Source organism: Urocitellus parryii (assembly GCF_045843805.1).
Source record: "Urocitellus parryii isolate mUroPar1 chromosome 13 unlocalized genomic scaffold, mUroPar1.hap1 SUPER_13_unloc_9, whole genome shotgun sequence".
Taxonomy (NCBI): domain Eukaryota; kingdom Metazoa; phylum Chordata; class Mammalia; order Rodentia; family Sciuridae; genus Urocitellus; species Urocitellus parryii.
Genome location: NW_027551777.1, coordinates 369,163 through 384,097, shown reverse-complemented (window position 1 = coordinate 384,097; position 14,935 = coordinate 369,163). Strand labels below are relative to the sequence as shown.

Genomic DNA, 14,935 nt, shown 5'->3' with positions numbered 1-14,935 from the left:
TGACTTCCAAGGACATACGACTTCTGCCTCGTCTGTGGGAAACCTCATTCCTGAAGTCTTGAGGTGACATGCAAGGTGTTCTGAGGCCACCGTGTTGTGAGACAGTCCACAGTAGCCCACTCACAGGGACCAAACCAAGAGGACCTCTAGTTAGTACACGGGGGAGACAGAGACAGGCTGCCCTGGCCTTGCCCTGGACCACCTGCAGGGTCCAGCCTGAGTCTACCCCATGGGGCAGGTCCAAATCCCAACCTACAGAAGTTAATTAAATGAGATATAACTGGTTCTCATTATTCTAAAGCACTGCCTTAAGGTGTTTTATAGCATTAAACAGACTCCAAGTTCATTAACAGAAAGAGAAACTTGGAGATAGATACCTAGAGGACCCAAGGAAACCCTCCAAAGGCCCCACTTCTGAGGCCATGCCATGATGGGGGTATCTCCAGGAACTGTGTCTCCTCACGGCCTCACAGAGTTAGTTTCCCTCCACACACCTGGAATACGAGCGACCCACACATCTCTTCCATCCCCACACCTCTGACTGGACCTTCTTCAAAACTAACAGTGGACACACAGGGTTTTCCAAGAACATGACCCTCTCAGAACTGCAAATAGAGTAGATGCCAAATTCCAAGGGGAGACATTTGGAAGAAGACTCATGGATGTTGTCCACACAGCCAGTTTATGGAGAGGGTCTTGATGGTAGCACACTATCTCATTCAACAGGCCCGTCCTGCTCCCGGACACATGACATCGCTGCTACCATGGGACAATCGTCTCACAACTACAGACCATGCGCTGAACTCTGGAGCCAACTCTACCCACTTACAAGTGCCCATACACTTTGCTCTGTGAATGTCCAGAGAATAAAATTGTGTTTCTCACCTCTCTCCGCAGCCCAGTGTCCTCGTTCTGGCTCATAAGGGTTGAAGGACGCAGCGCTCTCTGGCAGGGTCCTGGGGGATGGGGAGCCTGAAGCACACAGATGACCCCGTGTCACTTTTTTCACTGACACACACTCAGGTAGGTCTGAGTATTTTTTATTTTCCAATAATTACAGTTGAACTTATGCAGGGAAGACAAAGGAAAAAATTCAGAAGAACGAAAAGGAAAATAAAAAGGGTTATCTCATTCTTCCAGCGACTGTTTGGATCGTGGAAGGAGTACATGCAGCTCAGGTCCGGCTGGGGTGTCAGAGGGTGTGGGGAGACCATCCCCTCCGTTCAGCAAGAATTCCCTCCCCACTTCTGTGGCTTTTCACATCAGTTTCCCACCTACCAAAAGATGTTGAGGATATTCATGCTCCCCTTGGATTCATTTTCCTGCTCTAACTCTGTCTCTCTGATCTTATTTTACATGGAAGTTATTTTATAAGGAAAATTCAATACCCACCAGCTGCTACCATCTACTTCCTAAGTCCAAAGCGTGCAGGTACATTTTATTGCCACCTGCTTCTGTGGCCGCAGGGGACATCTAGCACCATCTGAGTCGATGCTGGCAGATAGCCCTAGCCAGGAAGCTACAGGTCCCAAAGTCTGGCTGCCACCAACCCGGGGCATCGCAAAGCTATGGATCCTGTGAGATGAGGAATGTTTTTGATTACCTGAAGGAAGGTAACAGAAGCCCATCTAAAGCAAAGCTTTGCGGGTCATTACAAACTTGAATAATATGCATTTGATTAACATCAATTTGCATCATGAAATAAATGGGGGGAAAATCTACTCCTTATATTCCTAAGGACTCTCCTTCTTGAACACATTTATCCTGAATTTCCTGACCCATCTTCACCTTTAAGATAAATCAAGGTGATTGGGCTGGGGATGTGGCTCAAGCGGTAGCATGCTTGCCTGGCATGCATGGGGCGCTGGGTTCGATACTCAGCACCACATACAAATAAAAAAGGTATTGTGTCCACCGGAAACTAAAAAATTAATATTAAAAATTCTCTCTCTCTCTCTCTCTCTCTCTCTCTCTCTCTCTCTCTCTCTCTCTCTCTCTCTTAAAAAAAAATCAAGGTGATTGCTACTAAATTTAGTTCACAGAAAATCCACAATCCAAATCCCTCCCTACTCCCCATTGGTATGAACTGAGTAGCAACTTTATTTATCCCAAACACTGGCCAGGAAGAAATGAGATAACACCAGATTTGGGAGAAATTTAAAGAAACAGAGAGACACTTAAGCTTAACATTACACCGTCACTTATCTTACAGGACATACTAAATCCTCATCTGCCTTATTAGTTATAGGCTCAGAAACCAACGTGTGACAATTCGGTCATAATGTACCACAGGGCCACCTGGCTGTGCATCTCGGTGCATCCTGATGTCCTCCTCTCCTGCTGAGGGCATGGCCTCCCGCAGTGGTGAGGCTAAAGGACATGAGGTCTTATCTGTCAGAGGGATATCATCAGATCTATGTTCTCATGCATCATCTCAGCATTCTTATTGAACTGTTTAAAAGAACTATGACATATAAAAAATGACAAAAGTTCCCCGAGGTATACTATTCATTGCCTGCATGAGTGTCTGCCATATGCATGATAGGTGCTCAATAAAAATGTGTTAAACAAGCACGTGAATGGATGGATGGGTGGGAGGGTGGATGAAAGAAAATTACTCCTTATAAATGGGAGGTGCCAAGTGTAACCTAATATTGATGCTAAAACGAGTTTTCTCTCCAGACTTTAATAGAGGGGAGTAGGTACAGATTATTCCAAATGACAATCTGCCTCTTTTAAACATTATATATGATTTCACATCCAATTTATAATACAATTACCCTGTTCTCCATCCTTCCTGCTGAGTTCCCTCCCTCAAACAAACTCTAAGCTGGAATACTTTTTTAAAAGTTGTTTTTCAGGTTAACATTTACAATAATTTCGAATACTTTGATTTTCCCTATAGGAAAACTCTAGATCCCAAGGCAAAACTCGAACAGACACAGAGTTAAAGGATACCCCAGGATAGGCCACCAGGGAGGAAGGGACCATGAATCCTTGCCTTAAGAACTACTGTCTTCTGCTCACTCAGGACAGTATCCTGAGGCTTCAGCCTCCCCCCAGTAGAATGTTCTCCAGAGCAAGGGGACCTCAAAAAGACTTGTTACAACTAAATCACAGTGCAAATACCTAACATAGAAATCCTGCAGAAACAATCTTAAAACAGAGGTGAAGTTGTTTAAAAAAATACTGGAAAGAATACAGTGTATAAGCACTAAGTAGGAATTAGTATTGATTGACCCAGGGAATCTAAAGTCCTGGACATGAGTACCTCAGACTCAGATCGGCTGTGTGTTACATACTCCTTGTCTTTTGGGGCTTATTATGGACAAGGAAATAGACTGGGGCTCTCCTCTGAAAATTTGGGCTCCATATTTTCAGCAAAGGTGGCTCAGGGCTTGATTCTATGCTGCCCCACACAGACCACCCTGTGACAAGGAGGTCTCAGGGTTCAGCCACAGAGAGCCCCGAGTCCCTCCATTAACCATGTCAGCTCTCTCCTATCTGGATGCCTTCATCCTCAGCACCCCCTGCTTTCTGGAGCCTGATCAGTTTGGAACAAAAGATGGCACTGCACTTGGCAGAACATTCTGTGGCAGAAATGGGGGGTTCCCACTGAGTCAGGTAAGAAAGCAATGTCCATTTTATGATGAAGATGATACAAATCCAAGTTCCGCCTTTCCCTAAGGGGTCAATAGGTCATCTGGTAGAAAAACAACAACAGCTTAAACCTTGGAAGTCAAAACTCAGCTGACGAGAACAATTTGAGGCCTCTGTACGGAGTAAACACAAAGGCATAATGATGAATTATGAAGGTATTTATTATTGCGTAACATTTAATGAAATGTTAATTTTAGTGAAAAAAAACATATGGCTGGTGAGCATTACTATTCCTCGCCACCTTCCTTCTGCTTTTTGTTTGGGGAATCTACTCTGCCCTGATCAATACTATCATCTTTTCTCCATAGAGAACAACAAGGCCTAAAGGAAATGCAGACAGTTCCTTTTACCCAGTTTTGCCAACACTCAAAACAGAGAACACAGCTGTTGGGCACCACTAGGTGGCACCAGCTACCTGAGCTTCTGACTTTCCAAAGAGAAACTGGAAATTTTAAAATCTCATCAATTCAGGTGATGATAACCTATTCCATAGAAATAATTTAAAAGTCACGTTTGATTATAAGTTATGGTCCCTGATATTATATAGTTTAGGTTTAACTGCAAATAGAAAATATTTTTGACAATTTTTTTTTTATTAAAGTGCTTGGAATTTGGAAGTGAACAAGAGTAGGGAAAAAAAAAGAATGCTCTTATGGCACAGAGAGATAAGCTACTTCCAAGTTTCCTGGTTTCCCAGTACCGTAAGTGTCCTCCGGTTTATTATCTAGATCCTGATTTTTACTGTCAGGTTCTTGAAAGGTGTTTTCAAGTGAGGCAGCTGTAGTCATATAGGTGAGAACATAATCGTGATGGCAGCCAGTCAACTTCAGAGCTACTGGCTGCAGTAAACCATGCGTGGCTACCAGTAATCTTCAGTGGAATGACCAGTCATTCCAGGTTGTGGGTCAGTATTAGGGTTGTTTCAGATGCACAAAAGCACACGTGATCTGCACAAGGAATCTTCTCTTATGTGACAGTAAAGGTGTAAAATCTGTCCCTCTAAAACCACATGGACACCCTTTCTCGGTGATGTAGCCTGCTGGCTTGGCACTGCCAAGTCAAAAGATGTGCCTGGAGAATTTCTGTCTTCCTGTTCTCTCTGTGGGGCCCTAGGAAATGAGTATTTAGAGAAATGTTTTTAAATATCTCAATTACCCATGTATGTGTTGAGTAAAACAGGAAAAAAAAGTGGGTTTTACTGAGAAATTTGGGGACACATCTCAGTCTAATCATCTTAGGAAATGTGTCTTTGAAATGCAAAACTGAAAAGCCACCTTTGGGTCTTTAAGGCTGATGGTCAAATTCTGCTCATTTTTCTTAATAGGATACATTTTTATCAATGTTTTTATTAGTGCATTATAATTATGAATAATATTGGGGTTAGAGGATGGATACAGTTTTGTGCTTACGTTAAAAAAGACAAACAGAATTCCAGGACTAATGACAAGCAGGATATGATTCTATGTAAGGACTCCCAGGACTTATATTCTTTAGTTAAATTCAGTTATATAAATATAAACACATGGGCTGGGGTTGTGGCTCAGAGGTAGAGCGCTCGCCTAGCATGCGTGAGATACTGGGTTTGATCCTCAGCACCACATAAAGTAAATTAAAGACATTGTGTCCACCTATAACTAAGAAATAAATTAAAAATAAGTAAATACAAACGTGATACTAATTTTTAAAGACAAGTTTAAAATGCATCTGACTCTTGTTTTTATTATGAAAATTTCAAATTCTCTAATCATTTGAAAATCAAAGCATACTTTTCATTAGCTGTATAGATGCTAGAGTTACTTTAAGTTCCAACACATATTTTTTATCTGAATTGATAAAAACAATTGTTAATGTTAAGCAAATTAACAAGTTAAAAGTTGTTTACTCCTGAGTATAACAGATGGGCTACTTGACATAATTGTCACGATTCTTTAATTATGAATGGTTAAACAATGGAAAGTTCCTCATCCATTTTTGAGAACATAAGTATGAATTCTTCTAGATTATTCCTGATGAATCATTAAAATATTTAATCCCTATTTTAAATAATATAATCCTGCTCCCTTACCAATTATCTACTGATATTTTTGGCATCTATGAAAACTTGAAGCATTACCAGCATTTTCTGTATTCTTCTAGAATATTTCACACTATGTCTACTATCTATCTGTCTATCTATTTATCTATGACTTTGCTTTTTAGCAGTTAACATTGTATTTTGGAAATAATTCTAGATTTCAGCTTCTCTCACAGTAGCAATTTTACTTAACTGATAACATTTATTTCCCATTGAAAGACATTTAAATTATTACAGGAATTTGACAATTTTCAGCATTAGAATGAGCACTTTCATATATATACATCTGTGATACGATTGTTTTATGTACTTCTAATTTCCATAGATGTCACAAAATTGCCTTTCTTGTAGATTGTGTCATTTCATTTTTTTCTCTAATAAAGTGTAGTGTAATTCACTACACCCTTGAGACACAACATACTAAGCTTTTAGATTTGGACCAGTCTCAGTTTCATACAGGCAACAGTTTTGGACAGGATCATGAGGTTCCATCCTACTCGTGATCCTCCCTTACTGACAACCTGCCTCCTGGACATTGGACTTGCTTAGCCTGCTACCATAACTGTATAACCATAGTTTTAACTGTATTCCATAGTTTTAACTTGCATTTCTCTTATTATAAACTTGAGCAACAGTTAATATATTAAAAACTATATATGTTTACTTTACTCTCAATTACTGACTGAAATTCCCTGCCCATTATCCTCTTAGATAGTTGAATACTTCCCTTATTGATTTATAGAATCTCTTTATATATTAAGGAAATAAATATTCTATACATGTCATTGTTACTATTTATAATACTTATTCCCAGTTTTTACATTTCTCTTTTGGCAGTTATGGCTCTTATCATGTGTATATTGCTTTATTTTTATGTAGTCGTATTTATAGATTCTTAAACTTTCTTTAGACAGTCTCTGTAGTCTAAAAAGGTATACTAAATCTTATTTTCTAGGTATTTCCTTAGCTATTGTGAGGGACCCAAGCTGGCTTAAGCCTACTTAGAAAATGACAGAGGTTCGTCATCTCACAGGACGGTTTTATTGGTTTTTCATGGTGATGGGTTTTTGAAATGACAACTTGGTTACCCTGAGCTATAGTCACTGAATCAAACAATAGTCTCAGCACTGTAGTGAAAGAGTTCTGTAGACTTAATCACCACACCTAAACAGTTAATTTATGTTAAGAAGATTATCCTGGGTGAGCCTGACATAATCAGTTGAGGGTCCCTAGGAAGAGAATATAGGTTTCCCAAGAAAGAGAAAGGGTAGCATAGAGAGACTGACTGATTTTGCCAGGGGAAAACAGCTTTGGACATGCCTCTGAGGTTCCAACCTGCTTCTGACCTTCCTTTCCTAATAACCTGCCCCATGGATATTGGACTTGCTAAGCCTGCCCCCATGATTTTGTAAGGTAAGTTCATGTAATACATCTGTGTGTACACTGATATATGTATGAGTGTGTATGGACATGCATATTACTATACATTACTATACATGTGGAGCGCATGTTATATATAACACATATACATGTGCATACATGTATAAATCTATGTAGTTAGTGTGTATACATACCATATATGCATACAGATAGGTATATGTGTGCACATGTATGCATGTGTGAATATGTGTGTACATGTATGTCACATGTGTGCTCTCTGTGTGTGTACATATATCTCCTATTGGTCATGCTTCCCTGGTCAAACCCCGAGCCATCTGCCTGTAAGCCATAGAATTAAGGTAAACACAGGATGCTGTGGTCAAGGTACATGGTGAAAATGTTCCTTTCCGGGATGACGCATCAGCTGGGGACTGTAAGGTAGCACGTAGGCCTTAGGCCAGGATAAGTGGAATGATGAATGAAAAGGGGTGGGGCTTGGAGACATGGACCATGCCCCTTCCCTTGGCCATCTGGCAAATCTTGTGTCAGGGAGGTGGCCAAGGACGTGAGGGGACCTGGGCCTGAAGCTGGGGGAAGGCAGCCTGTCCCGGGCAGGGCCTGCCCTGGGCTCTATGAAGCCCTGGACACGTGATGTCCCACTGATGACGAATGCACTTTGTGAGTGTGGCTGCCACAGGACGGCGGTCACTGACTTCAACTGGATGCAACATCATGACTTTGAAAAGGAGACTCATGCCTGAAGAGCACCCTCCCTCGGGCAGATCTTGAAGCTCCTAGGCTCAGGAGACACCTCGTTGCCTGTTTCCCACTGGACACGACTCCTGCTGGACTGTAGCCATCTTGGCCACCCATCAGGGCCTCTCCACACCAGGGGAGTGTTGCCAACGGTGAGCGGACGGGGTGGAGCTGTGCAGGGTTCTGCCCGCCAACACCAAGGCAGACCAAGTATTCCCCCCAGGGGTGTGAGGGGCCGTTCCCCTCAAATACTTCTCTGTTCTGTGGTCAACAAGATCAAGGACATCTGAGTATGGCTGTCAACTTGGAAAATTACTATTGAATAGGATCGCAGTGTGCTTATGCTTTTTATTTGTGTTGATTTTAATAATTAGCTTAATCAATCTCTTCCATGAGTTTAATATTCGATTAAATGCCAAAATGTTTGGGATAGTGCTGATGAATGTAAAAATGGCAAGAATGAACTTTACTCCCACTGAAGACAAAAGTCGATAGGAAGAAAAAGCAGTCCATGCCACACACACACACACACACACACACACACACACATGGCCCTGTGAATTGTGCATATGTGTTAATCCAGAGTTCAGGTTCAATTGTGCATGTGTGTTAATCCAGAGTTCATGCACATATGTATGATTCGTTATAAATAAAATCATTAAAAATGACTTCCCTCCTCAAAAATCCAGTCACACAGCCAAACACACAAATCAATTCGATGTCAACTGCCCCAAAAAGAAAAATAGTTTTTCTAGCCCTCCTATTCCATCTCTTTTCTGTTATATTTAAAGTTCTGTATTGGAACTGTGACAACATAGAAAGAATTGAATGAATACTAGATAATGAGTTAATATGCATCACAATTCTAATTCATTAACTAAGGTTTAAGTCTAATGAATTAGGATAATGGACTCTAATTCTGCACTGGAACCTCCTAGCAGCCATGAAATGGGAGGGGGGCACACCCTCTGCATACAACCTGTGGTCTTTATATGCAGTGCACCTACCAAACCTGTTCCCAACAGATGCAACTGACAGTCAATCACATAACACCGCCCCGAGTGATTCTGGCAAGTCAAAAATTGGCTGTCTTTGAAAAGCTCTTCTGATAGGAATATTAGCTACCACTGATCACTCTCACTGCAATGACTTTGAAGATGCACTCGAACAGCGTCAGCAGGTGGACATGGATGGACTTTATAATGAAGCAACTGAGGACCCACACGGAAAGCACAGTGCACATGGGGTGTGGGTGTCGCGAGCTGCTGGTGCAAACGAGGGCTGCACACGGCAAAACACCGAAGCACAGCGACACGGGCAGTGGACAGGGAGGGTGGGCTGAGCGCCGGCTGAGCCAGGCCAGTCCTACCTTGGCTCAGGGACAGCAAGCAGGGGGCAGGGGGGTCACGGTTTAGCACCTTTCTGCCGTCCCGCTTTGGTAAGTAGTATGATTTGATTCTTGAGATTATTCCACCCGCTGACCAACTCTAGAAACCATAATGGCAAAGAGGAACAGGAAATTTAGTGTCAGAAAATAAATTCAGGACAGCATACATGACATCCTACCTGAACTTGCTTCTGTAACGGAGCTCGGCTGAGTCCCTCCCTACCCTGCGGGTGAGGTTGACTCTTGACCACTTGAAATGCTTCCTGTAGTGGTTACTCCTTGGGCAGAAGGAACTAGAAAAATATTAGGGAAATCTTTTCCACCCCTGAGCAGCCTCCTTGGTTGCAACAAAGACTCAGATCCCAAGTGGCAATCGCCCCTGGCAGAACATACATATCGATGTGGCTTTCTTTGGATCTGGCTTTTGGGGGTGAGGGGTGGGGTATCAGGCACAAAGTGAGGTACAGAAGGCCCACTTGCCTGGTGGCATCAGAGGGCACAGAAAGTCCACACTGATGTACCCCAAAGGAATGAGAAAATCAATTCCTGCCTTGAATATAAGTCAGCTCCTAGCAGTCTAGAAGGAGAAGAAAGGCAGAGTTTCCCTTCAGAGGCTTCAGGCACACACTGGGAAAACTCCGATGGAGAGGAACAGTAGCCTCGTTCTCACCCCCTGTGGACATGAGCCAGGACAAGAGCTCTGGGCCAGACTCACAGTCTCCCTCCTTCTCCAGGAACTTCTTTTGAAATCTCACCAATCATCCACCTCCCAGTTCTCCTTCCTCTAAGCTTTTGTTGAACCAGTTTACTCGGAAAGATCTAATTCCCTGATATCAATTTATCACTTGGGAGACATCTTATCTACCTGCCAAGTCACCCTGCTCAACATGTGGCCCTATGGATTACACATATGGCCCTGCATATGTGTTAATCCAGAGTTCAAGGCTGAACTTGAATGAAATGTTTCCATTTCTCAAATCTGACAGAGGGCCTATTTCTGATTTGACATGGGGGTTTCTTCCTTATTTTAGATACTTTTAGAAAATCGGGAGAATTTAGCTGGGTATGTGCTATATGCCTACAATCCCAGCAGCTTGGGAGGCTGAGGCAGGAGGATCACAATTTTAAAGCCAGCCTCAGGAATTCAGTGAGGCCCTAAGCAACTTAGCAAGACCCTGTTTCAAAATACAAAATAGTGGGGCTGGGGATGTGGCTCAAGCAGTAGCGCACTCCCCTGGCATGCATAGGGTGCTGGGTTGGATCCTCAGCACCACATAAAAATAAAATAAAGATGTTGTGTCCACCGAAAACTAAGTAATAAATATTAAAAAATTCTCTCTCTCTCTCTCTTTAAAAAAATACAAAATAGTTTTGAAAAAGGTTAGGATTCTGGTTCAATGGTTAAGTGTCCTGGTTCCATCTCGGGTACCAAAAATAAATAAATAAATAAATAGATAATAAATAGGGAGAATTTAACCCAACCAAGAACTTAAGAAAACTTGTCTAGCCTAGCACTGATAATAGGTTGGTTGTACCAACACTCAACAGAAATCCCAGTTCATCAAGGGGTATGTTGTGAAGTATAATCAAAACAATGAACACTACTCTTATTAGCTAAACTCTGCTTTGCATTTGTGCTAATAAACATTTGCTTTGCTGCCAGAGGTATGTCTAGTGACACTTACCACAGGATGAGCAGTTGGTCCTTGTTGATGAGCTACAAAAGTAACATCTCCTGGTTAGAAAGAGTGTGGAAGGCTTCCTCTGTACACATACCCCCCGCCATTGTCCCCTCCTCCACCCCACACCATCAATGTGTCTGCACCACACTGATTCTTGAGAAGACTACAGACCTCTGCACCCATTTCTTTTTATCCTCTTTCACTAGCTTTCACTCTTATGCAACTAAAATGAATGATTTTTTTTTTAAGTTAAAGGGACTGGCTGTCTTTTAAATCCATGGTTTTTAAAATGGGAGCACTCTAACGGCATGTCTAATCACTCAGTAAGAACCAGGCCTCATCCAATAGGAGCCTGAAATAAACCAAATCTGAGACATGGTTGATTAGACTCATATCTGAAAGTCAGATATCCCTGGGTCTGGGGAACTCACCCATCTGTGTGCCAATTTTTTGACATGGAACTGTAAGAACTCTTAACAAACCATCTGGCTTGTAAGAATAATGTTCCACCAGCTGAAAGAGAACAAAGGGGGAAAGTGTGGTAAATACCAGGGCAAGAAATGGAAAAATAGGGACAGAGAAACACTGACACCTATCAGACTAAAAGAACTCAGAATACACTTAAATCTCTACAGGTGTCTAGGGAGGTGGGCACCCAACCAGGGATGTCCTCAAATCTTCTGTGTAAAAGGCCAGATAGTGATACTTCAGGCTTTGGGGGACCCCTTAACATCAGTATCACCAAGTTATTTATTTCTAAAACAATCCTTTAAAAACATTTAAAAAAATTCTGTCTTTAGGGCCTGCACAGAAACAGGCCATGGAACAGATTTGGTCTAGAGGTTTGCAGACCCCTGAGCTAAAGTAAATAATGTGAAAATAGAGCAGAGTCATAATTACTGACTCTCAGTCAAATAATCCTGGGGTCTTGGGGTTGGAGTAGGGCACACAGGTACTTTCCAATGCTGTCAAGGAAAACCAAAGTAATCATGGTCATTAAAAATGGAAGACATAACTGGCTAGAAAATACACACTAAGAAGTACTCAGTGCGGGCAGAACGTTATGATATACCCAATGAAAACAGTAAAGTGTCTTACAAAGGAACATTCCAACAATTACCAATGTTGAGCTGCATCTCACAGCTCCTAGAACTCTAGAGTGAGGCACAACCTTTGAAACTGTGAGTGAAAAACCACACCAGTAAAACTGTCATTGAGAAGTTGAATAAGTGGCTATATATAAGTGACAGGCCTGGGATCTAAGTATTAGACTAGCAGAAAAGACTCCTGATGCCTTTATTTATTTATATTTAGTTGTGTTTTTCTTTTTGCAATGCTGGGGATGGTACTGGGCCTCATGCACTCTAGGAACTGCTTTAGCCCTGACCTACAGCCCCAGCCCCTGCAGGTGCCTTTAAATAATTCTTGCAGGAGGCAAAAGACCATGATGGGAAAAGAATACCAGAAGGCAACATTCTGTATTAACCTCCCTAATGTGCTTGGAGCTCCGGGTACAGGTAAGATTAATACTCTTTCAAATCAATACCGTTAAAATAAAGCAAAGCCTGTGATCACCAGGGAGACACATACTGATGAGCCCCATTACCAAAAGCCAATGCCCATGTTATGAGTGACATGTGTGACTAATTATAATAACTGCTACTCAAAAAAGGAGTATCTTTTTTTCTGATTATAGCATTAAGAATGAAATCACATCCGGGGAAGTAACTCTAAAGGAAATGAGGATCTGTGGTCTCAGTTTTTAAAAACGGCAGGGTTTGGGGTTGAGTGCTTTCTTGGACACTGATTGACTACATGTGGGTTCCTGGCTGGGCCTGGGTGGGGGCTTGTGAACTCGCCACAAGTATGTCCCTCACCCACGAAAGTTCAAGGTGGTTTTTCTGTGGGCAGAGATGGCTTGCTGTCTCTGTCTGTCTCCCGACTCACTATGGATTGCAGATGCCCTGGGAACATGGTACACAAAGGACCATCACTGTCAGGTCCTCCCTGTCATCGAAAGTAGGTGTGATCTAAAGTGGAGAGCAACGTGTGGCTCCCTGCAGAGGTGTGAAAAGCAGGGGAACACTTTCAGATGTTCCTGAATGTGCAGGTAATGCCCCCCATTGTGAGTAGAACAGGGCCAAGAGGAAACCATTTCTAGACCAGGGCTGCGACATTCCTAGACAAGCGGCACCCTGGAGCCCAGGAATGCAGACTTAATTTCACCAGGGGTCTTAGCTGCTCAAGAGAGAGACAGAGGCTCTACCTGCAGTGCAGATGGCACCTGAATTCGATATCTACTCCTGCATCTCACAGCTCTGAGTCCCGGCCCCTGAGCCTGGCTCCCTGCCTATCTGCGTCTGTATTTTGTGTCTATTTGTCTGAAAGACTATTCTGGGTTCTAGTTAGAATATCTTAGAAGGAAGCATTTTCCAATTCTCCAAAGCCAGGCTGCCTGTTCAACTCAGAGCCCAGGCCTGAATGGTAAGGGGCAGAACCTTCTGGACCTTTGTTTATCTGGCACAATGGTCCTTAGGCCCTGGCTTCTCAAACATGCAAGTCCCCTGGAGATCAGGAAGCAGGCTCTGATTGAGAAGGTGGGCAGGGACCCCTGTGTGCATTCCTAACATGCTCCAGGGGCTCTGCTGGTCTGGGGGCCACACTGTGGATGGACAGCAGCCTGTCCCCTCTTATTCCTTAGAGCCAGCCATGAGGAGGGAGAGGATGACGTGTACCTGCCAGAGTGTGTCAAACTTCTTTCCATCAGGGATGGAGAGCTTCCCTGTCTTGTCCTTGTCGATTCGATAGTGCAGCACCTTCCCTTCGTGCAGCAGGCACAGGGCGTAGGAGCCATTATTGTCTCGGGCCCTGATCCTGGAAGAGAAGACACTGGGTCATCCCCACTCCAGCCAGTCCTGAGACAGGAGCCTGGGATGCAGAGTCCGGGCCAGAGACCTGGCCAGCAGATGCTCTAGGGAACTTTCAGCTGGTGACACAGCCTGTGGGCTGTCCCAAACCTCGAGGGTCCAGGAAGCTTCAACTTCTAGCTCAGGGATGCTCTGCAAGAAGAGGCTGGCGGGTTCAGGACCAGGGCTCAGGTCTAGCAGGGCCCCAGCAGCCCTGGAGGGTAAGCCTAAGGCTCAGAGGACAGCAAACACGGCTCAGGGTGACTAGCACATGGGACCTTGCAGGGTTCTGAGGGTCTGTGGAGCGGGGTGGGCTCATCTCCTTTTGGACCAGGGTCTTGGTTTGGATCAACCCTAGATGGCAAGACCCACAGCCTTGCCATGGATGCAGGTGGGAGGGGTCTGGTGGGGAGGGGTGCAGGGTGGGCACCCTAACCAGGAATTTTCTGGGGCACAAATCTAGAGATGTAAAGCTTCTGATCCTCAGGGCCTTCTTTACTCCTTCCCCTCTTCCTGATGCAGGGGCAGGGCTGGGATTCAAAATGTTTAAATAGCTGAGTCAGGTGAAGTCCTTCAGGGCAGAACGTGCCATCCACCGGGGAGTGAGTGGCCGGCAGCACCAGGGCTGCTATCTGTGGTGCTGATGGTCCCTGAGAATCCATTGTCATTGTCATCATGGGTAACCTTCAGTGCCACCTGGTGTCCCAGGGGACTGAGACTTGGGATCTGATGACAAACAGATGAGGACACCCTCTCATGCACCACGAGAGTCTTCTGAGCATCTCAGGTACCACCAGACGCAGCCCTCTTGTCCCTGTTCAGGCCCTCCAGATCATGAGGTCTGATCAAGCGTGAGTCACAAAGGCCCCAGGAAGCTTCTCCAGCCCTGGCATTTGCTCACATGAGGAAGCAGAGGTCAGAAAGCATGAAGCCACACGCCCAAGGGGACATGCTCAGGGGAGAGCTCAACTGTGGCCCAGCTGCCGCGGAGAATGTCTGTGAATGGGGGGATTCCTGCTGCCTCTTCTGGGTTGCAAGAGGTCACGGCCACAGTCACCATGAGAGTGAGATAATCTCTGGAATGGGACTT

The 14,935-nt window shown here is 43.9% G+C and overlaps 1 pseudogene; it reads right to left on the bottom strand.

Moving 5' to 3' along the window:
* LOC144251483 (tyrosine-protein kinase SYK-like) overlaps positions 1 to 14,935 on the bottom strand; it is a 45,401-nt pseudogene that overhangs the window by 13,165 nt on the left and 17,301 nt on the right.